At 34.3% G+C, this 23,405-nt stretch overlaps 1 non-coding gene across 1 annotated transcript; it reads left to right on the forward strand.

Annotated features, from left to right (window-relative positions):
- Positions 1-15,392: 15,392 nt before the first annotated feature.
- Positions 15,393-15,590, forward strand: LOC128282994 (U2 spliceosomal RNA). The gene has a single exon (XR_008273340.1). It is a non-coding gene; the product is annotated as a U2 spliceosomal RNA (small nuclear RNA).
- Positions 15,591-23,405: the final 7,815 nt, after the last annotated feature.

Below are 23,405 nucleotides of genomic sequence, written 5' to 3' on the forward strand. Positions count from 1 at the left end.
GAAGGAGGAAGAAACTGTAAAGCAATACTCAGACAGAATTATGGTTGTAGTTGTAATGACCTAAATTCAAGGTTATCGGAACAGTGGTTTCATAACCACAAATCCGATTTAAAGAGAAAATTTATTTTAATATTTTTGCATGAATATTTATATAATAGGAAAATCGTATGAAAATATCGATAAATTTTTTTTACCGATTTAGTGGTTAGTTAGAAAAAAAGGAATTATTGAAGGAATTGGGTAAAAACAAAGTATCGAGACCTTGATCTCATAAAACTGAGTAGGAAATATTTTTATAAATATTTATAAAATGTTAGTGATGTGGTATTAAAATGGTTTTAGAAAATTTTAACGTTTGGGTAGGTAATTTCAATGGAAATTGATTTTTAGGACCTAATTGTGAAAATATTTGGAATTAAAGTCTAGTGCTGCAACTATGATTTCCAAAGATTGTAAACTAGTTTAAGGTGATAGAATAAAGTGTTAATTGAGAAAAATCAGCTCAATTGAGAGGCTAATTGAGTAGGAACGAAATTATCATTTATTAAAAGCCTAGGGGAAAAATGGTAATAAACAGCTTGCACTAAAACAGTTTTAGACAGCAGCAGTAGACTAACTTTGAAAAATCACCATAAATTGTAGGAATTGAATTAGAAGATGTAAAAAATATGAAATTAAATATAATTGAGTCTAGTTTCTCATAGAAGAAACTGTGTAAGTAATAGATCTATAAATCATGAGATATAATGAATTTTGTAGGACAAGGTTAGAATGAATTTGGATTCTCCTATTCTGACTTTGAAAAATCATAAAAAATTGAATAAAAATAATTAGGGGCTGAAATTTATATTTTTATAATTCTTAATGAGTCTATTTTCAATAGAAACAAATGGAAATATCATATAAATCCTGTATGAAGAGATAATTAATTTTTAGTGAAGAAGGGTCAAAACTGTTAGACAGCAGAACAGGGGTGACTTTAAAGAATAAAATGTACTTATTGGCTAAGCAAAAATTCTGAAAATTTTATGGTATGAAGATATGTGAGTCTAGTTTCAAGGAAAATTATTATATCCTAATTTTTAATTCTTTAGCTTAAGATAAAAATAATTAAGTTACTATTACTCAAGTAGACAGCTTTGAATTAACTATAAATAATAATGAAATTATAGAGAATGTTGCATATGAACATGAAATGTATTAAATTGATAATTAAATTTATTTATTTAGATCCAAAAGATTCAAATCTGAAGCTAGATCGAGGAAAGGAAAAATTTCGGGATTAATATATTTTTATACACGAACAAGTATCAAGGTAAGTTCATGTAACTTGAATTATATCCTTAAATGCTAGAAATGTATGTTATTGATGTGAATATGATTTTAATATTCATTGTATGTAAACTGATGAAACATTGATATATTTGATAAAAGGGGAAGAAATCCCGGTTGAATGAAAGGAAAATTCGATAGATCTCTGAAGAGGAATTGACGGTAAAAAGGATCTAGCTCGGACGGGTGATCCTATCTTGATATAGCCCTCCCGAATAATATGTGGAAAATGGATTTAGCCCGGATGGGTAATCCGAATTAGGGACTGAATTTAGCCTAGACTGGTAATTGGATCCAAGCTCATTAGAGTAATTTTCGTTGCGAGGATTTAGCTTTGGACTGGTAATCCCGACAATACTCTATGAGTTTATATTGCGAGGATTTAGCTCGATGGTAATCCCGCTGCAAGGTTGAGGTTCGCGGGAGTTTTCTCTCTGAAATGGAAATGTGCGCACATAAATATGATTTGACGAACCTGGAATTGTACACTAAAAGTGTACTTCTGAAAAATCAATCGAAATTCTGATAAATTCAACGGGATAAATATGGAAAAATAATAAGGAAATGGAAATCATGGTATTGATGAACACATCAATCATCATATATATATTATTGATACATGGAAATTATTGTACTAACTTGAATGTTGAGTTTGTGCATGTTAGGGTAATAATGCATTTAATGGATATATGAATGTTTACTGTATTATATTGAAAATATTAGGTAAGTATAATTTTTGTTACATGAGCTTACTAAGCACAAAATGCTTATCCTGTTTCATTTTCCCTTGTTTTGTAGTGTTAAGAGCTCGGAGGTCGGATTTGGTCGGAGACACATCACACTATCAACCTCATGTAGCACCCCAAACCCGGCCCAGATGTTATGACCGGATCCGACATGCCACATCGAAGCATTCAAAACATTTTATATTGTTGATCCAGAAAAAAAAAACTTAGTGTTTTAAAAGATAATTTCATTATAGGTTAAAGTGAATGGAAGCTGTGCACCAGGTAGGAAACCGGAAAAGAGGTGGTGAGTCCATCGGACTGCTTAAGTACCAAGCTCCCTTCGGATCCAATCCTAGACATGCATACCGCCATTGCCACACCTTAACGTCATGGATATTTCTAGGAAACCGATTTTGATTAAGTCATTTTAGGAAAAGTGATTAATTTTGGAAAATACTTTCATTGGGAAGCTTTGCTTGTTGTCGTATTATTTTGAAATCAATTGTTGTTTTTGAAAACGCGCCCTAAAGCTATCCAATTTCAACAGTTAAAATAAGTAATACCTATCTTAGTAACACATATTAAAACCATAAAAAATAATTAAGCGGCCTTATTACATTTAAAAACCCAAGCCTCAACGTAAATAATAGGATGTCCAGTTCACCAGAAGAAAACCAAACTTTCGAGCGGGTGGCCACTCAAATTCCCTCACGACTCCAAGCCCACTATGGTTGGGGATTTCTGCGTGGATGAAAATAAAAGGGTGAGTTTGGGGAAACTCAGTGTGTAAGGAAAACCCATTCAAAGCCCAAGTCAGCTCAAGCCCATTGGGCCTAAGCCCATTCAGTAATAAGTGATCTTGGGCGAGCCCTTTTCAGATTATAATAAACGGGCCTTAGCCCTTATTTAGATAATGATATGGCCCATAGGCCCATTTCAAAATACATGCAACATCAAGAAACATATGCAAGCCCATTTGGGAGACTACTCAACCCACCAACCACTACACTCCACCCGTACCAACCATACACTCCATGTGGGAATAGCTCAACCCACCCACCAACACTCCACGATTCTTGACCTTGTCTTTGCTCGATTAACGATAAATTGAGGCAAAGCCTCCAATCGTGTGGACAAGCCACTTTCAGTACTTCCTCCGTCAATATCCCGTTCCATGCATCGATAATAACAACATGGCATGCAATAAATAACAACGATCAAACATGCATTTAGGTCAATTTAACCTAGGGGTATTTCGGTAATTTATCTACTAAGGGTAAAACTGTAAATTTTCCACTTTTAAAGGTATTTCAGAATTTATCTATTTTAGGGTTTTTCATGCATATTCCTACTTTTCACGTACTAACGAGAATCACGTCATCGAGGGTTCTTACGAATTGGGCCGTTGGCCCATCATTCCAATTTTAGCCCATTAAGCCCAAAATATCGAGGGCACGTAAATCATGCACTTTGCGGTCCAAATTTTACAGCTTACCAAAAAATTAATCGATTTACCTCACGAGCATTCGCTTTTCGCAAATCTACAAAATACGGTTTTCGGCATTTCGCTTTTCGACTTTTGCCGATCCAGACTAAGAAAGAGGTGTTAGTTACACACTGTTTGCAACGATATCTTGTGAGATCCACACACGAACCGCCTACAATTGGATTACTAACACGTTAATCTAACTATTCAAATAAAAACTACGTATTAACCCCTTACAATATTCGGCCAACCACACCTACAGATCATAGTAAGATTATAAGAAATCAATAAGTAACTCATTAACAAATTTTTTTCAATGTTTACCACATAATCATAATTTTACTGCAAGCTGTCTTCCTGAGCAACAGTCACTAAATTATTTATAACTGGAGCTACGAAATTCCAAATCAAGTGTCGTTAATTTTCCCTGAAAATAGACTCATATATCTTCTATCCATAAAATTTTCAGAATTTTTGGTTTAGCTAATCAATACCAGATTTTTCTCAAATTTTCCCATGTTTCACTGTTTGACTAATCTGACTACTCTTCATTACGAATCAAATTTCTCATTGTACATAATTCAAAATATGTTTTTGTTTATTTCATTAGAAACTAGACTCAATAATCTTTAATTACATAATTTATTCAGCTTCTAATTCTTCTCCCACTATTTATGGTGATTTGCCAAAGTCACGTTACTGCTGTTGTCCCAAGCAGATTTATTACCAAATCACTCTTTCACACATACCTTGCATGCATGTTATTTAAACATGTATATCACCAATCAATCATCACATATCTATGATCTCCATTTCATCATCTTAAAGCACAACATGTTAGCTGATTTTTCCCTTTAACATCTAATGCACATCCATGCTCATTTGTTTGGCTCAACTTGACCTATCTTCCATTTTTCATCAAAAGAACATGAAACAACAACCATTTCCTTCATTTTAATTCATGACTAAATGCTCACAACACAACTAAAAATCAAAATATACTTCAAGAGTTAAGGTAGAATCAAGAAAAACTCATGAACCTCAAAATAGAAGCGAGGTACCAAGAACTTACCTTCAATTTTCCTCCTCCTAATGACCGAATACTCAAGAGCTTTCTCCTCTCCTTTCTCTTCTCTAACTTTCAGCTATGATGAACAAAGACGGACAAAACTTTGTTCTTTTCACCCCTTTTTCTTTTAATAAAACTTCATATTTCATCCATTTAATTCTTTAATACAAAAGACATGAAATTCTTATCATGAAACATTTACTTAACCCATTATCATGAAACATTTACCTAACCCATTATCATGGAACATTTACCTAACCTATTATCAATTTGTATCAATTTGTACCATAAATTATGGATATCAAGTGCACATTTTGTCTACAACAACATGATGGCTGGCCACTTCATGTAAAATGGGAGGTTTGTCATGCAAATCCTCCTATTTTGCACTCCTATTTATTTGGCCACTTCAATTTAGCCTATAGCATTTTCAAACATTTTCACATAGGTTCTATTTCATAATTTCACCCCCTTTTTCTTATGGAACAAAAATTAACTAAAATTGTCGGGTTCTATCTTAAGTTTGGGCTTTCTAGAGGCTCACTAACATAATTAAACCTATGCCAACATTCACAGGATTCCCGAAAATTGGGGCGTTACACCTCAGGACTTCGGTATATAAAGAAACTTTATTTTGGAAACCAATGGCATGTATAAGCTAATAAAGTAAATGATTCTGTGAAATGACTGTAAGGTCAGCCAATGATATGGCTAACAAATCTTGGTTTTGATGTGTAATGAGGTTATCTTATAAATATGCATGAATCTATCTTGAAAATATGTTGAATTGGATTGGTTGATTTGGATGAGTCTCGGTTTAAAATTGCAGGGAAGGTTAGATATCTATAAAAGGGTTATATTGAATTTAAAAAAAATTTAAATTAATTCGTAAACTCCGGCAATGCCTCGTACCCTATTCCAACAATGAATACGAGTAGGGGGTATTACAGTAGTGAACAGCATCAGACTGCTTGGAGAATAGTTCAGCAAAGCAAGAATTATGGAAAAGGTGATCTCAACCTTGCTTGAAAGATATGAGGCAAAGATATCATCCCTTGAAGACTCGAGGGACCTGACCAGCATCTCAATGACAGAGTTGATCAATGCTCTTTATGCTTAAGAGCAAAGGAGAGCCAGCAAACTAGAGGAACATCAAGAAGGTGCCTTCCAAGCTAAAAGCAGACCAGCCTCGTGCTCCTCTGCCTGCAAGGGGAAGAAAACCTAGAAAGACGAGCCTAGATCAGATGGTGCAAGAAGATATCCACCCTGCCCACACTGTAGAAGGCTAAGTCATCCGAGTGAAGTATGTTGGTTTAGGCCTGATGTGCAGTGCAAATTCTGCAAAATGATGGGCCATGCTGAGAAAGTCTACAGAAACAAAGGCAAGCAGAGACACAAACAATCTCAACAACCAAGAGCTGAAGCTCAAGTAGCAGAAGAAGGCAACGACCAAGAAGAGTGAGTCTTTGTAGTTTCTCTCTCAGCTGCTAAAGAAAAGGCCACAAAAGTGTAACACCCTCTAACCCCAAACCGTCGCCGGAACGAGGTTATGAGGCATTACCGGACATATTAGACAACTTACGAATAATTTACAATTAATATAACTTTCATAGTATAATATAATAATTAAGTCCTTATATTGGACTCTCGAAGTTCAAACACGTATTAAAAGTAGAACGGGACTTGTTCGAGTATTCCGGGAATTTTTTTATAAAAAATTCGCAAGATTTCTGCTTATTTTTACCTAAAACCCCGCAAATTCAAACCAAAACAACCAACACCAATGTTTCACATTCATATAACTAATATTTATATCATTAACATAATTTTTAACTTAATAACTATCATAGCATCATTCTAAATTGATTAAAAACTTCATTCATTTAACCATCTAAATCTTATAATTCATCATTCACTACCCAAAGTAATATACATATTCAAGTGACTAAACAACACCTATGTACATGCCACCTTTACCCAAAAGAAAAATATACATCACCAAATTTGTGTTGAGTCGGGATTGTTTTGGATCTTTGCGGGACACTTGACTTCTACTAACTGCATGCACGGAAACAACCGTATGTTGAGTATGGATATACTCAATTGGTATTACCATAATTCAAAATATATCATCAATAATAAAAATATAAATATTAAAATACATAACAATTAATTTCTTAAATACTAATTCATACTTTATTTTTTTATTTTCATCATTTCATAATAACAATTCAATTTAATTATTCGTCAATCAATGTATTTTTAACAAACTTGAATTTAAACCACTTATGAACATTTAGCTCATACTTTTCTCTTTCTATCACAATTCCAATTTCTATTCATAATTCAATTTCTGTTTTTCTTTTTTTTATTTCAATGCCTTAAATTCACATTTCAATTTTTCACCCTATTAATGTAACTTTCGGACTTTGGCGGATACGGATCCAACCAAACACACCAATATGGCACCCAAAGGCCTCATCGGATAGTTCGAAGTAATAGTTGACACCCAGTGTCTCATCGGCTTAGCCGAAGTAAAGTTGGTACCCAGTACCTCATCGAATCTATCCGAAGAAATTTAGTGACATCCAGTGTCTCATCGACTCGAGGTCGAAGCATCCCTGAACACTTCTAATCCTATGGCATGCCAACTATATCCGACTCAGCCCGACTAGTTAATAGGGTATTCAATTCACTTTCTCAATTCTATATCACTTTCAATTCACAATTCAAATCACCATTCATTTTTCAATCAATACACTTTTCAAATAATCACATATTCCATAATTCACTTATTCTATTCAATTTAATTCAATTTGCATCACTTTCATTTTCACTCAATATTCATATCAATTTCACATACTTACTTCAAGTCTTACTTACCATACATAACAATTAAAAATTCAGCAATCAATAATAATTAAAATTCGAATTATAGTAATACACACGTAATTCTCCGTTTTAGTCCTCGATGACTTTCTCCTTTCTTTTTGATGCTGATGCTTGGGTTCTTTGTTGGCTACTGAAAATAATAGTAATTTACATTATTATTTACAGCATTAATTATAATAAATAATTAAATTTCTAAACAATTCCTACCTTATTCCCAATTTAATCCTAACTAAACTTAATTATTTTTTTAATCCAATTCACTCTCTTTTCTATTCAAATTTTGTCTAAACTTATATTTAACTATAAAATTTCCTGCAGATTTCCCTAATTTTGAAATTTCTTCAATTTAGTCCCTACAACATAAAACTTATAGCCTAGTTTACAATTTAATCCCTTAATCAATTCTAGCTTAGAATTCATTCAATTAAATCCCTAATTCCATAATTTGTCCAACATGAACCATATTTGGAAACATATGAACTCTTGAACTATCAACTTAATTTCATCAAAATCTTGTTTCAAAGCTTCTAAAACATCAAGATTAACTAAAAAGGACTTAATTGACTTACCAAATTAACTCCAAGCTTCAAATCCTTAGTTTTCTCTTTTATTTTTCTTTCCCTTTTTCTTTCTCTTTTTCTCCCCTGCTTCCCATTTTCAATTCTGTTTCTATTCCCTTTTTATTTCTCTTTTATATTTATTTGCTTTACTTATTTAATTAGCATATATTATAATATATTTATTTTAAATATCTATTTTATCATCATTTACATATTTTACAATTGTACACATATTTAATTCTACATTTGTACCAATAATTTTATTACATTTGTCATTATTTAATTTGTTTCTCAAATAAAAATCTCAAAATTTAAAAATTTAATTATTTAATTAACAAATATCTTTTTACTTAAATTATAAGTAATTTAGTAACTAAATTACAAATGTACCAATATAATTTTTACACATGTATATTTTATTACCATATATTTATCAACTATTTAATTTATTTAAAATATAATATTCATTAAATAATCATAATAATTATAAAACCATAATAATAATAATTTTAATATATATAATACATACATTCAAGAAAAATCAAAAATCTTGATTTTTCTTCCATTTGTCATTCAATTTATGTAAATGGCTTAATTGCCATTTTGATCCTTTTATTTTCTATTACTTTAGAATTAAACTTTTACCCCTTTTTCAATTTAGTTCTTTTTGCTAATTATTCTAAATTAAGCTAATTTCACCTAATTAAATCCTAATTAGACACACCACTAGGCTCATAAATATTTTTAATAATTATTTTCGAACTTATTTCACTAAGACGGAGGCCCTATAGCTCACTTTTCCGGTGCTCGTGGATTTTGGGTCATTACAAAAAGGATGGCTGATAGACAGTGGTTACACAAACTACATGACTCATGATGCTGCCATATTCAGGTCAATTGACAGAACTTCAAAACAAGGGTGAAGGTTGGAAATAGACACTTCATCAAAGCTAAAGGCAAAGGAAATGTGCTAATTGACACTCCTACAGGTACTAAACTTATTTGAAATGTCCTATTGGTGCCTGAAATTGATAGAAACCTGTTCAGTATAGCTCAGTTGTTAGAAAAGGGCTATTTTGTGGTGTTCAAAGGCAATGAGTGCTTAATTAGTGATCCAAGTAGATCCAAGCTCATGCCAGTAACCATGGTCGACAAAAGCTTTGTTGTGGACTAGAACAAAGGCTTAGACATTGCCTACACAACTGCTTCAAATGAATCTAAGCTGTGGCACAAGAGGCTTGGTCCTGTCAACTACAAGTCAATGTCTCAGTTGACCAAAGAAGACCTGGTTGAAAAATTTACTGATTCAGTTGAGGAAGAGGAGGAGCTTCCTGTCGCTGCTGCTGTAGTAAATGGAAAAGCTATGCCAAATGCAAAAACAGCAAAGGCTAATGCTGGGAAACATGATGCTGTTAAACGATCTGGCAAGATAGCAGAACCTAGTAATAACAAGAAATCTGAGATGAAGATGATGATGATGAGTTCGAGGATGAGAGTGGTTCTGATGAGGAAGATGATTCTGATGACAATGACGAGTCTGGTGAGATGTCTATGGATGAAAGTTTAGATGACGAGGATGAAGAGACACCTAAGAAGGTCGAGTCAAGCAAGAAGAAACCTGCTGAAGCTGCAATCCCTACTTCTGAAAAAAGGCTAAATTTGCAGTTACACCTCAGAAGACAGATGGTAAGAAGGGTAGACACACAACAACACTGCATCTAGTAAAGCAATTTGTTGTTGCTCAATCGGCAGCAGAGGTAGAATATGTAGCACCGCTTACTCGTATTCAACGTCGGAATAGGGTACGAGGCATTACTGGATTTATACACAAGCAACCATGCAGAACCGAGACCTAAACTTTCATCTAAATTAAAACTTTTCATATGCGTTCATATCGTCCCTATTACAAGCTTATGGGCCCAAAACATGCATTGAGAGTGGTCCGGGACTAAACCGAGCACTATTGAAATTTTTACAACACTTATAAAGTTTTCATGCTTTGGCCGTATGGGTAGGCTGTGTGGTCTCATACGCCCGTGTGGCTTGGGACACGTTCGTGTAACTCTTTGTTTATGATGTTATCAACAAAATAGGGTCACACGGCCAAGTCACACGCTCGTGTGCTAGGCCGTGTGGCAAATTTAATTTTCACAATTAAGGTGCAAACTTTACATGCCCATGTCTTAAGGCCATATCTCTCACATGGCCGAGACACACAGTCGTGTCTCGTGCTTGTATACTTGCTACTGGGCATTCTGTTTCTCAAAACTAATGTGCAGGGGAAACACGGCCTGATCACATGCCCATGGGCAGACCGTGTGTCACACATGGCCTAGACACATGCCCGTGTGTCTACCCATGTGGATAATTTTGAGGCTATTTTCCAAGCCAATTGCCACCCTTATTTGCACAAACACATACAAGACTTCAAAGGCATTTAACATTAATTACTTAAACATCATCAAACAAGTCATGTTCATGGCAACACCATATCAACTTATACAAGCACAAGACACCATACTTTGTCAAGCCAAATTTACCAAGTTTCATGCACTAAGAGTTGTAGATTTACTTCCATTTAACACATTCATGTCTTAGTTGTTATCATGCCATTCACTCACAATTCCATCATCAAACATCCATAATCATAACCACCATTTATCCATGCCAAATAATTTTAACCACATCATGTATGACCTTGGCACATGCAAGCATATATGAATAGAGTTACATCTCAATAATCAAGATGAGCCATATCTCATGGCCATATACAAAATAAATCATAATATTATCATAAGCCAATATATTTGGCCAAATCAAATGACACATAAAAAAATGACCAAGTCCACTATACATGCCATATTCAAAATATCGAAACCAACTATACTCAAATAGCTAAATTGATAGTGTGATCGATGCTCCGATGACTTCCGACCCCCGAATTAGCTTGGCGACACTATAAAAGATGAAAAGGAAGGGGGAGTAAGCTTTAAGCTTAGTAAGTTAGCATGTAAATAATAATCAGCTTTAAACATACAATACATACACATAACATAATGTAAATTAGCACAAAATCATCAAGTGATCATAGACATATCTTACTCAATTGCATCCTTGCCAATAATGCATCTTAAACCGAAACCATTTCTCATGAGTTTTGCGTACGTACCTGTAATACTTCATAACGTAATCATAACCTTTCACATCTTTGACATAATCTTTAAATCACCCGTTGAACCACTTGGAATACTAAAGGATACTCAGGGATTACATACACATAGAATCATACCAATGCCATATTCCAAATATGGTCTTACATGGGATCTCATATCGATGCCAATAGCCCAACTATGGTCTTACACGATTCTCATATCGATGCCATGTCCTAGACATAGTCTTACACAAAATCTCAAAACGATGTCATATCCCATATATGGTCTTACACATAAACTCATAACCCTAATGTCATGACATTTGTATCCTAACTATTCCTAAAGTTCAACCGAGAATTTCGCCGTATCGAATCTTTGCCGAACGAATCCATAATGATAATTGTACAAGTCATGCAATAAAAAAATTAAATACATAATATAAGTTGCATTATTTACACACGAACTTACCTCGATACAAACTATGGCTAACTAATTCGATTTAGTCCATAACTTTGTTCTTTCCTTGGTTTAGGTCCAGACTCCGTCTTTCTGGATCTATAATAGCAAATTTAGCTCATTTAATTATGAAATTGTTTGAATTAGTCCAAAAACCATATCGATCTATAATATCAAATTTAGCTTATTTAATTATGAAATTGTTCAAATTAGTCCAAAAACCATACTTTTGCAAAATTACAATTTTTCCTCTAAACTTTCACATATTTACAAATTAGTCTTTAGGCTTGTAAAATGAAATATACTCATTTTCTTTGTTATCCAAGCCTAGCCAAGCCTATATCATGCTTATACTACCGATTTTTCATCAAATCACATTTCTACTACCGATTTTTTATAACTTTTACAAATTAGTCCTTTTCAAGTGTTTTCATTAAAAATCACTTAGTAAAAAATGTTTATCACAAATCAAACTTTCATAATCTACCATGAAACATCAAAATACATGCATGTCACACATGGGTCAAACCCTAAGAATCAACCCTAGCTCAAATAAATGGTAGAAATGGCTAGATTGGTTGATAACAACTTCAAAAATGTAAAGAACATTAAAAACGAGGCTAAAATGCATTGACAATCAAGCTTGAAAGTTGAAGAAACCCTAGCTATGGCGACCTTAGGAATTTTAGCTATGGCATGGAAAAGATGAGAAAATTTTGACCTAATTTTCCCTTTTAGTTCTTTTATTAACCAAATGACCAAAATGCCCTTTTTACTAAACTTTCAAATTTTACTTATTCATGCCCATTTTTGTCCATAAAAATAAAAATTGGTCAAATTTCTATTTAAGGACCTCCAATTAATAATCCATAGCTATTTAATGCTTAAACCTTTTAGAATCACATATTTTGCAACTTTTGCAATTTAGTCCTAAAAATCAAATTGGACACTCTATCAACAAAATTTCTTAACGAAACTTTCATACAATTATGAAAACATATCATAGACCTCAACACATTCATAAAATAATTATTTCTACTTCAAATTTGTGGTCTCAAAACCACTATTCCGACTAGGCCAAAAATCGGGATGTTACAGAATATGTGGCAATTGTAGGAGCTGTCAACCAAGCCATTTGGCTAAGAAAAATAATGGTCGATTTAAATCAACACCAAAGGGAAGCAACAGAGATAAATTGTGACAATCAATCTGCTGTTGCAATTGCAAAGAATCCAGTGTTCCACGGAAGAAGAAAGCACTTCAAGATTAAGTTTCACTTTGTTAGGGAGATGAAACAAGATCGAGAAATGAAGTTGATTCACTGCAGTTCTGAAGAACAACTTGCTGATATTTTGACTAAGCCCTTTAGTGTGTCAAGATTTAAAGTTAAGAGCCAAAATTGGAGTATGCAGCATGCAAGCCAAGGAGGAGTGTTGAAGTTGGCCTGCATGCAGCATATGAAGCAGCCAACGAGTAGACCATGTACATAAGTTATGCGGATGAAGTGTTGAAGAACAAGCTGAAAGATCAAGCTGCTGTAATATTTTCGGATAAAGTGTATGCAGCTACTGAAGTTGATGCAGTTGTTCAATTTCGGTTTCATTTTGTTACTATAAGTAATGTTTTGTAACTTAGTCAGATTTGTACTAAGTAGGTAACATATTTAATATAATTAGGTAGTGTTTGGGCTGATAAATCAGCTTTGTTAAAGTGTACAAGTTACTTTTACAAGTTTCAATGTAATTAGTGGTAGTAGGTAGTTGTTTAGGTGAAATTTGTTTATGATTGTCCAGCTGTATTTTCTGATATATGTATTGGCATCATGCAATCCAAAAAAATTATGATGAATGAAAAAAATCATTGTACATCATCAAATACTCTCTCTTATCTTTGTGTTTAATTTTTTCTCTCCAAGCCTAATTCTGTTTATTTTTTCCAGCAAACATACAACATTGTTGCTCAAGCTTCTGTTAACCTTCATTCATCTTTGTCAAAAAAACCCAACACAGTATCATCATCAATTGATCTAGATTCTAACACCACTAAGTTATGACATATGCGACTTGGGCATATGAGTAAGAGAGGCTTATCTTTCTTTGAGCAAATGAGGTTTGTTGTTTGACTGGTGTATAGGGAAGCTTAATTTTTGTGAGCATTGCATCTTTAGAAAGAAGGCTCGAGTCAATTTTAGCACCGAGATTCACAAAACTAAACGTACGGTGGATTACATCCATTCTTATCTTTAAGGGCCCTTCTCTTACAATTTCAAAGGGTGTTACAAATATCTATTAACATTTATTGATGACTACTAAAGAAAGATTTGGGTGTATTTCCTGAAGCACAAGGATCAAATGCTTGTTAACTTCAAGCAATTTAAGGCCTTGATCGAAAATCAAACAGGCAAGAAGATCAAACGGCTTCAAATGGATAACAACTTGGAGTATTGCTTAGGTGAATTTATTGAGTTCTATAAAAGTGAAGGAATAGTGAAACACCACATTGTTCGCCATACACCATAGCAAAATGGAGTTGCAGAATGCATGAATAGAACTCTCTTAAAGTGATCTCGTTGCATGCAATCAAATGATGGGCTCGACCAAGACTTTCAGGTTAAAACTGTAAATACTGCATGCTATCTAGTAAATAGATCTTCATCTACAACTATTGAGCTGAAGACTCTTGAGGAAGTATGGTCTGATTCTTACCATTATAGGAATTGAAAAAGTTAAAAAGCATAAGGAGGTGATTTTGAAAAAGCTAAAATAGAAATTTGGTGTGCATTATAGGAATTGAAATGAGCTAATGCTTTGTCTGCATATTATGTCGTTCTTACCATTTTCACTATGTATGTATTGTTCATCCGTTCTTTTCCTTGGATTGAGCACTAAACTAGCAAGGAGAAAAGAGCCAAATCATATCTAATGAATACCATTTTTTACTTTGTAGACTACTGCAATAAAATTTGTTGCTTAAAGAACAAATCCTTTTCAATCAATTTGTTCAAATAAGTACTTTTATTATAAATTAAGTAGGATTAAAAACGCCAGTTTTGTGGAACGTCACTGGACGGACGAACTAGGCTTGCTCATTTCTACAACTTTCCTTGAACTGCTGCCAATACCATAACCGGAGGAACTGAGTCTTCTCCTATCATATCCATCAAAGCAGCTACATATCTTCCTATTCAAAATTATGTCACCTGCAATTGGGCTTTGAAACTCTTTTTCTGAATAAACAATTAATTAATTCAAAAATTAGTGTAAGACATTAATTCATAAGATGCTTTAATTACGGTAAATGTAAAATATAACATATTTTAATAAATTGTGGATACGTCAACAATTCCCAAAGTAAAGATAGAAACCTTTTCAAAAGTATACAAACAGAAACTTCCATGTAATGTAAACCTTACAGTTTGCAAATTCTTCTTTAGTATTTAATGGCTTACCTACCAATATTGCATAGTTGGAAAGACTGATTGCTTCATCTTTTGATCAATATCAAGCTGCAATAAGAGGACTAGTGTTATAATATCCAAAAAAATTTCATGTGCAAATTCACCAACATGCAATGTGCTGTGCAAGAAAAGTTATACTAATTTTGTCCATAGCAAACTAAAAGTTCCTTCTGACATAGTCCAAATCCCATATAGAGAGCGCAAGCCAAGCCTAAGGCAGAAACGCATTGTAAAAGAAATATCAAGATGAGTTTAAGCTCATACCTTTCTCGGCCCTTTGGCTAAGATCAAGTGTAGTATCTGTTCTTATCAGTTTATTATCTGATATGTGGATCAATGATCCACATGATATTAAATCAATATTTTTATGGGTAGAGCTCATTGAAAATAGCTTGCTATTGGGGGTCCTCGACTGTCGTCTTTGTTTTGCACTCCTGCAGTGTTCTGGCACACCCCTCCGATTTTAGTTTTAACCTTTGGAATCATTTAACTGTTGCTTATTATTCGGATTCTATTTATGATTGAGGTGGAATTCTGGTTAGACACTATTTCAAGGGTTAGTGTTCTTGAGTTTTAGTCCAAACCATATGGCTATAATTTTTCTTTATTTTCAAATGCATTTCTTAGTTACTGTTTGCCCTCCTAGATTAGGTTAATTGTCTGAAGTGATGGATGGGTATCTAATTTAATTTCTGAAGTTCATTGAAAAATTGTTGTTTCAATTTGTAGTTGGCGCATAGATTGCTGTTCAATCATTTAATTGGCTTTTTAGTTCTACGTTCCAATCATTTAAATTGAACCTAGAAGCTATTTGATTTTAATTTTTCACTGTTTTACGATCATTGATTGTTAGATACTTCACTAATTCATTGAAAACAAAAAAAAATTGAGATAGAACAAATTAAGAGAGATCAATTTGCTGAGAAAATTACTTAGTATTTTTATCTACTTGAATTAATACACTGTTGATGTTTATATACTTGAATATGAGTAACTGCCCCTAACTAACTATATACTAGACTAGTTAACTAAATGCTAACAGACTAACAGTCTTTAACCTCTATACTCTATCATTCACCAGGCTTCTTAATATGTAACACCCGAAGTAAACTTTGAAACCGAGCAAAAGCAGAGACAAACAATGGTTTAGTGAGAATATCTGCGACCTAGTCATAGGCTGGCACTTCAATGACAAGTAGTGAACCACTAGCCACCTTCTCGCAAACAAAAAATAAGTCAAGTTTGACATGTTTGAATTTGGAGTGTAAGATCGGATTAGCTGCAACAGCAACTGAGCTGGAATTGTCTCACCAGCGAGGGAGGATCGTGAGAACAAATATGTAATTACATTAGCAGAGAAATTAACCAAGCAATATCACTTGGTAGCTACAGCTAAGCTCCGATATTCAGCCTTTGTCGTGGATCGAGAAACAAATTGTTGTTTCTTGGAGCATCATGAGACAAGTGTATGACCAAAGTAGACACAATAGCCTGTCGTAGAATTGCTGTCATCAAAATCTAGACCCCAGTTGGCATTAGCATAACCAACTAAAAAGAGTATGTTGGATCGATGAAAACCAGCCCATGATTAATAGTGCCATGTAAATACCTCAAGATATGTTTTAATACTACCAGATGGATTGTAGTAGGGGCATGCATGAACTAACACACATAATTTACTGCATAAGCAATATCCGGTCGAGTTAAGACCACATATTGAAGAGCACCAGCAAGACTTCTATATTCAGTAGGATCAGTAAGACGATCACCCTCATCTTTAAACAGAGTTGATGAACTAACCATCGGCGTATAAACACTCTTTGCATTAGTCAAAGAACACCTATCAAGGAGGTCTCGAATGTACTTGCGCTGGCATAAGTGGAGACTTCTAGTAGAGGACCGATTGACTTCAATACCTAAAAAATTGTGGAGGTCGCCCATATCCTTTAGTGAAAATTCTTTATGTAACTGCTGAACAAAATAGTTTATTTCTTCAGTTGAACTTCTAGTAATAATAGTATCATCCACATAAACCAAAACATAGATAATGGACTTGGTTTTAATTTTAAAAAACAAGGAAGCATCAGATTTTGCTAAGACAAAACCAGTAGAAACAAGGAATTGTTTCAATTTATCAAACCAGGCACGAGAAGCTTACCGTAATCCATACAACGCTTTTGTCAGACGACATACCAAAGGCTCACCATGTGGTCTATATTGAACATAGCTTGGAGGTTGCTGCATAAACACTTCATCAGTGACATCGCCATTTAAAAAAGCATTGTTGACATCAACTTGACAGTGTAACATCCCGAATTAGGGCCTAGTTAGAACAAAGGTTTCGGGACCACGAATCCGACGTAAGAAAATTTATATTTATTATATTTTTATGGTCTAAAATTTCACAAAATGATTTCCTTAAAATTTTGTTCGAAAATTTCGACGTTTGGGCACTCAATTTGGTCAAAAGGACTAAATTGTAAAAATTGAAAAAGTTGAGTTCTACATGTTAGAGGTATCAAATTGTTATGAAATTGTAAATGGGAGGTCCTTAAATGGTAATTATACCATTAGTTAATTGTTGGGCAAAAATAGACATGAAATGGGTGTAATAAAATATTTTTAAGCTAGGGGCATTTTGGTAAACCAATAATTAAAAGAATTAAAAAGCCAAAATAGCCAAAATTTGGTCATCTTCTCCATGTATCAACCGAAACCCCCATGGAAGCCATGGTTAGGGTTTGGTTCAAGCTTCCAAGCTTATTTGTAAGTGATCCCAAGTCCCGTTTTTAAAGTTCTTTACATTTTTGAAACCCAATAACATATTCTAGCTATTTCTACCATTATTTTGAGCTAGGGTTTATGTTTAAAAATTTACCCATGAATAATATGCATGAATTTTGATGTCTAATGGTAGAAAATGAGTGTTGGGGTTTAATAAACGACTTTTACTAAGCGGTTTTCGATGAAAACGTCCGAAAGGACCGTTTTATAAAAGTTGTAAAATTGGTCATAAATGATTTAGTGGAAATTGCGGGATGTCATAGTTATGAAAAATGACCAGCATGTCATAAAACATAATAAAATAGGATGAAGTTTAATTTCCGAGTATTGGGGAAAAAGTGCAAATATGCAAAAGTTTAGGTGTCAGAATGAAAAATTGTAAAAATATGATTTTTCGACCCCTATGAATAATGTGACTAATTAGTAGGCTAAATGTGATATTATAGATCAAGGAAAACAAGATTCAGGCTTAGAACGAGGTTGAACAAGGTTAAGCACAACTCGAAATAAATAGTCGTACTTGAAACTGAGGTAAGTTCATATGTCAATGATAATGCAATAATATTATTGTTCATAATGAACTTAAATTGATGTGTTAACATTGTGTGATGGATATTTGTTTAGTTGATATGAAGATTATATATTGTAATAAATGTCAAATTATAATTATATGTAATACCATGTTTATCTTATGGACTAATGTCTAAATAAACAAGGAAATGTGTTGAATTAGATGTACATGGCATGAGCAGCTATGCATAATGAGATACTTGATGAAAAGAGAAAAATCTCAGCTGAATAAAAAGGGAAATTCGATGGATAAACCATAGCTTACATGACTTGAGATCCTGCATGTGTTGTAGAAAAGGATTTAGCCCGGACGGGTAATCCGTTGATCTCAAATATAGAAAGGATCTAGCCCGGACGGGTGTTCCTTAAGTGATCAAGCCTCCCGAAGAATCTGTGTATTAAGAATTTAGCCCGGACGAGTAATCAAATTGGGGTCTGAATTTAGCCTGGACTGGTAATTCAGATCCGAGCTCATTGAGAGTGCTTGTCATTACAAAGGATTTAGCCTGGACTGGTAATCCCGCCGTAAGATGTGAGGTTCGCGGGAATGCGCACGTGAAATGATCACTTGTATGAATTGACAGTGAATGGGATATCCATTGAGATTCCGAGAAATTCAATGAGATTAATATGAGAAATGAAATAAAAGGCTCTTGCCATGATACATAATGTATGTTATATGATAATATTATGATGCATGTGAGTTGTCATGTTTGGACGAGTGTGGTGCTAAATGATAGCACAGGTAAGTACTCAAAACCCATGAACACGTGCTTGACATGTGAAATGAAATGGACTTATGATGATGGTGCAAATGAATGAATGATATTTATGAGAATTATTTCTATGACAAATTGTGATGGTTATTATCTTGTTTCACTAAGATGACTTGGTATAGCAGCATTGGTTCTACTTTGAAAATCCACTAAAAATTGTGAAAATTGAATTAAAGACTGAATAAAATATGGAATTAAAGCTTAATTAGTCTAGTTTCACCTAAAGGAAATGGTGAAAGCAAAAGAATTCTGTATCATCAGATATTTGAATTCTTATGAGACAGAGCTGGAGTGATTCCAGACTCCCCTGTCTTGATTTTGGAAAATCACTAGAAATTTTACAAAAATTATTATGAGTTAAAATTTATAAGAATGAAATCTTTAATGAGTCTACTTTCAGGAGAAAGATACAGGAACATTATCCAAGTCTCGTACTAGGAGATAAATAAATTTTAGTGAAAAAAGGTCGAAGCTGTCAAACTGCAAAATAGGGGAGACTTTGAATAATAAACTATACTTATTGGCTAGACCAAAAATTATGAAAATTTTATTCTAATAAGATAAATGAGTCTAGTTTCTGGGAAAATTTACGGATATTAATTTGGGGTGCTGTAGCTTGAGTTATAAATAATTTATCGACTATGACTTGAGTAGACAACTTGACCAAGATATGAATAAAAGCATAATTATAGTTGTTTACCTAAGGAAACATGTTATTATAATGCTTATTATTTTCATATGGACTTACTAAGGTAAAGCTTACTCCCCCTTTTCATCTTTTTAGTTTTGACAGGTCAGCTTAGGGTTGGAGATCGTCGGAGGCAGCATCACACTATCGAGCCTTTACCCTAGGAGTATTGACATGTATATGTTAAACTTGTTCAAGTGAGTGGCATGTATAGGGACTTAGTTTTTCTATGATCGATGTTGTTGTGATTAGCCAAATGTATTGGCTTATAATGATTTTTTGTATGTAGCCATGAGATGTGGCTTATAATGATTTTGGCTTGTAAGCCTATTCATCCATGATATGTGTAAATGTCTTGTGATATGGGTATGTGATTATGCTTGTTCGCTATGTATAAGAAGTATATGGCATATGTACATGGTGAGTGCCTTAGGACCATTTGAGGTGGTCATGGCTATGGAATAAATGTGTGATATAGTAATAAGTTGTTAGTGCCCTGAACATGGATGTTTAATTTATAAGCTAGTAAACATAGTATAATGGTATAAGGAGTAGAAATGAGTGACTTAAGGCTTGGAAAATAGCCTATTAAGGTCCACATGGTTGGACATACAGGCGTGTGTCTAGGCCGTGTGTCCCCTGCATTTGAAATTTTGAGTTAGTATAGGACACGGGTAAGTCACACGGGCGTGTCCCATAGTTGTGTCCCAAAATCAGTATTGAACACGGACAGGCAGCATGGACGTGCGCTATGGCCATGTTTAAAAGTCAGTGTTGCCTACGGGCTAAGGGCATGGACGTGCCCTAGGCCACACGGGCGTGGGAGTCCACACGGCCCACCTATACGGGCGTGTGGCAGTCCAAAGCTAGAGATTTATTAAATTGCCCAAAGTTTACCGAATGTTTTCGGTTTTGTCCCGAACCGCCTTAATATATGTTATAGGCCTCGATGGCCTGTTTAAGGGACCATAGCATATGTTCTAAAAGTTTTAATTTTGGGAAAAATTTAGTGACCCGATTTTCTATGTTTATGAATGTTTAAGTCTGGTAATGCCTCGAGCCCTATCCCGATGTTGGATACAGGTGAGGGGTGTTATAGACGGAGTTTCCACCCATTTGATACAGCAACAGATAATATGGTTTTGATAGTAGTAGGTTTGACCATCGGACTAAAGGTTTCCTTGAAGTCACATCTAGGTACCTGTGAACATCCTTTAGCTACCAACCGTGCCTTTCGTCAATCAACCGACCCATCAGGGTTCTTTTTGATTTTGAAAAGCCATTTGCACCCAATTGCTTTATGACCAGGAGGAAGAGGAACAAGTTCCCAGGTAGAGTTGGCCATTAAAGTATCAAATTCAGCTTGAACTGCTAATTTCCACTCCTTATGAGTAAGAGCTTCCTCAACAGAGCGTGGCTCAAAATCTACAGCATTCACTGACAAAGTTTTAGGTTTAAAAATTCCTGCCTTAGACCGAGTAACCATAGTGTGAGTATTTCCCAAAGGAAGAGAAGAAATATTTGGAGACACACTGGTTTGACTGAATGGACTAGCTTCTATGGATGGAATTGGAAGACAATGCTCTCCATGATCAATTCCAAATTCAACCGACGAACCAACTGAGACGGGCTCTCTTGGATGGCACATAGCTGGTGACCCAACTGAGACAGACTGTACGGGATTGCAACTTGGAGCAGAGGCAAAGGTACACCAGGTGCAAAACAGTAGTCTCTTTGGGTTCTGCGATGGATCGACGAGAGGAGGGCCGAACAATAGGAACATATGTTGGAATACTGGAAGAAGACTAAACAGTGGCCAGAGTAGGCGAAGGAAACAAGAATTGAAGTTCATGAAAAAAAACATGGCGAGAAACAATAACCTGAGCATTTGGTGTGAGACAATGATAGCCCTTATGTTGAGAGCTATACCCCAGAAATGTACATAGCTGCGAATGAAAATCCAGTTTGTGTTGCACAAAAGGATGCAAATACGGAAAGCAACAACAACTAAACACCCTTAAATGATCATACGTAGGTTCACGACCATGAAGAGTCTGATACGGAGACTGACCTTTTAAGACCAGAGTGGGTAGACGATTGATAAGGTGCATAACACTGCAGAACGCATATCCCTAGTAATCCATAAGTAGATTGGCCTGGGCCAAGAGTGTAAGACCGATTTCCATAATGTGCCTGTGCTTACATTCAGCAACCCCATTCTGTTTTGAAGAATATGGGCAGGAAATATGATGAAGAATCCCTTGACTGGCCAGAACCAATGTAAATGCTCGGAACTCACAACCCCAATCACTTTGAAATTTTTTAATGTTTTTCCCAAACTGAGTGACAACCATCTTCTGAAACTGAAGAAAACACTCAACCGCTTGAGATTTACTTTTAATCGATAAACCCAAGTAAACCGACTACACGTCTACAAACGAAACATAATCTGATTACCCCACAGCAACAGAGTGGTACCCACAAATCATAAACAACCAATTCAAAAATTCCATAAATTCAATAGCAAAATGTGAAAAATACAATTTATGTGATTTCCCTTTCTGACAGGCAATACAAACATTATCAAGACATTTTTTATTAGAAACAATTCGACACTTGTTAAGAACAAGTTTAACAACTATAGTAGAAGGGTGACCAAGTCTTTTATGCCTCAGAGTAAAGACATTATCATCTGAAGGACAATCTTGAATCCTGGTGTTGTGAATAGTAGGACTTGAATCAGATAGAACTGACTGTTCAGCAGAAAATTGATAGAGACCATCACGAACTTGGCCCGCATCAAAGTTTCATGTGTCTGGATGTCCTTAATAACACAATAAGATGGATGAAATTCAAGAAATACATTATTGTCAGTAGCAAACTGAGAGACAGACATAAGATTTTTTCGGATGCTCAGCACGCACAAAACATTAGATAGATGTAATAACTTCTTCTTTGTAGGCAAAGTTGTATTTCCAGTAGACAAAATTTTAGCTGGAGTCCCTGAAAAAGCTAAAATAGAAATTTGGTGTACATTATATGAATTGAGATGAGTTAATACTTAGTCCGCCTATTATGTTGTTCTTACCATTTTCACTATGTATGTATTGTTCATCTGCTCTTTTCCTTGGATTGAGCATTAAACTAACAAGGTGAAAAGGGCCAATTCATATCTAATGAATACCATTTTTACTATGTAGACTCTACTTCAATAAAATTTGTTGTTTAGTGAACAAATCCTTTTCAATCAATTTGTTCAAATAAGTACTTTTATTATGAATTAAGTAGGATTAGATAGGTTTTTGGTGTTTCTTACCTTGAAATGGAGGTTGTATGATGGATTTATACACTTAATAATTTTAAATCGAATTTTATTTAAAAAGGTATTTTAATTATAAATAATTTAATAATTTTAAATTGAATTTGATTAGAAAAATGTATTTGAATTTTAAATT

The sequence above is a fragment of the Gossypium arboreum genome, chromosome 10, assembly GCF_025698485.1.
Source record: "Gossypium arboreum isolate Shixiya-1 chromosome 10, ASM2569848v2, whole genome shotgun sequence".
In the NCBI taxonomy this organism is placed as follows: domain Eukaryota; kingdom Viridiplantae; phylum Streptophyta; class Magnoliopsida; order Malvales; family Malvaceae; genus Gossypium; species Gossypium arboreum.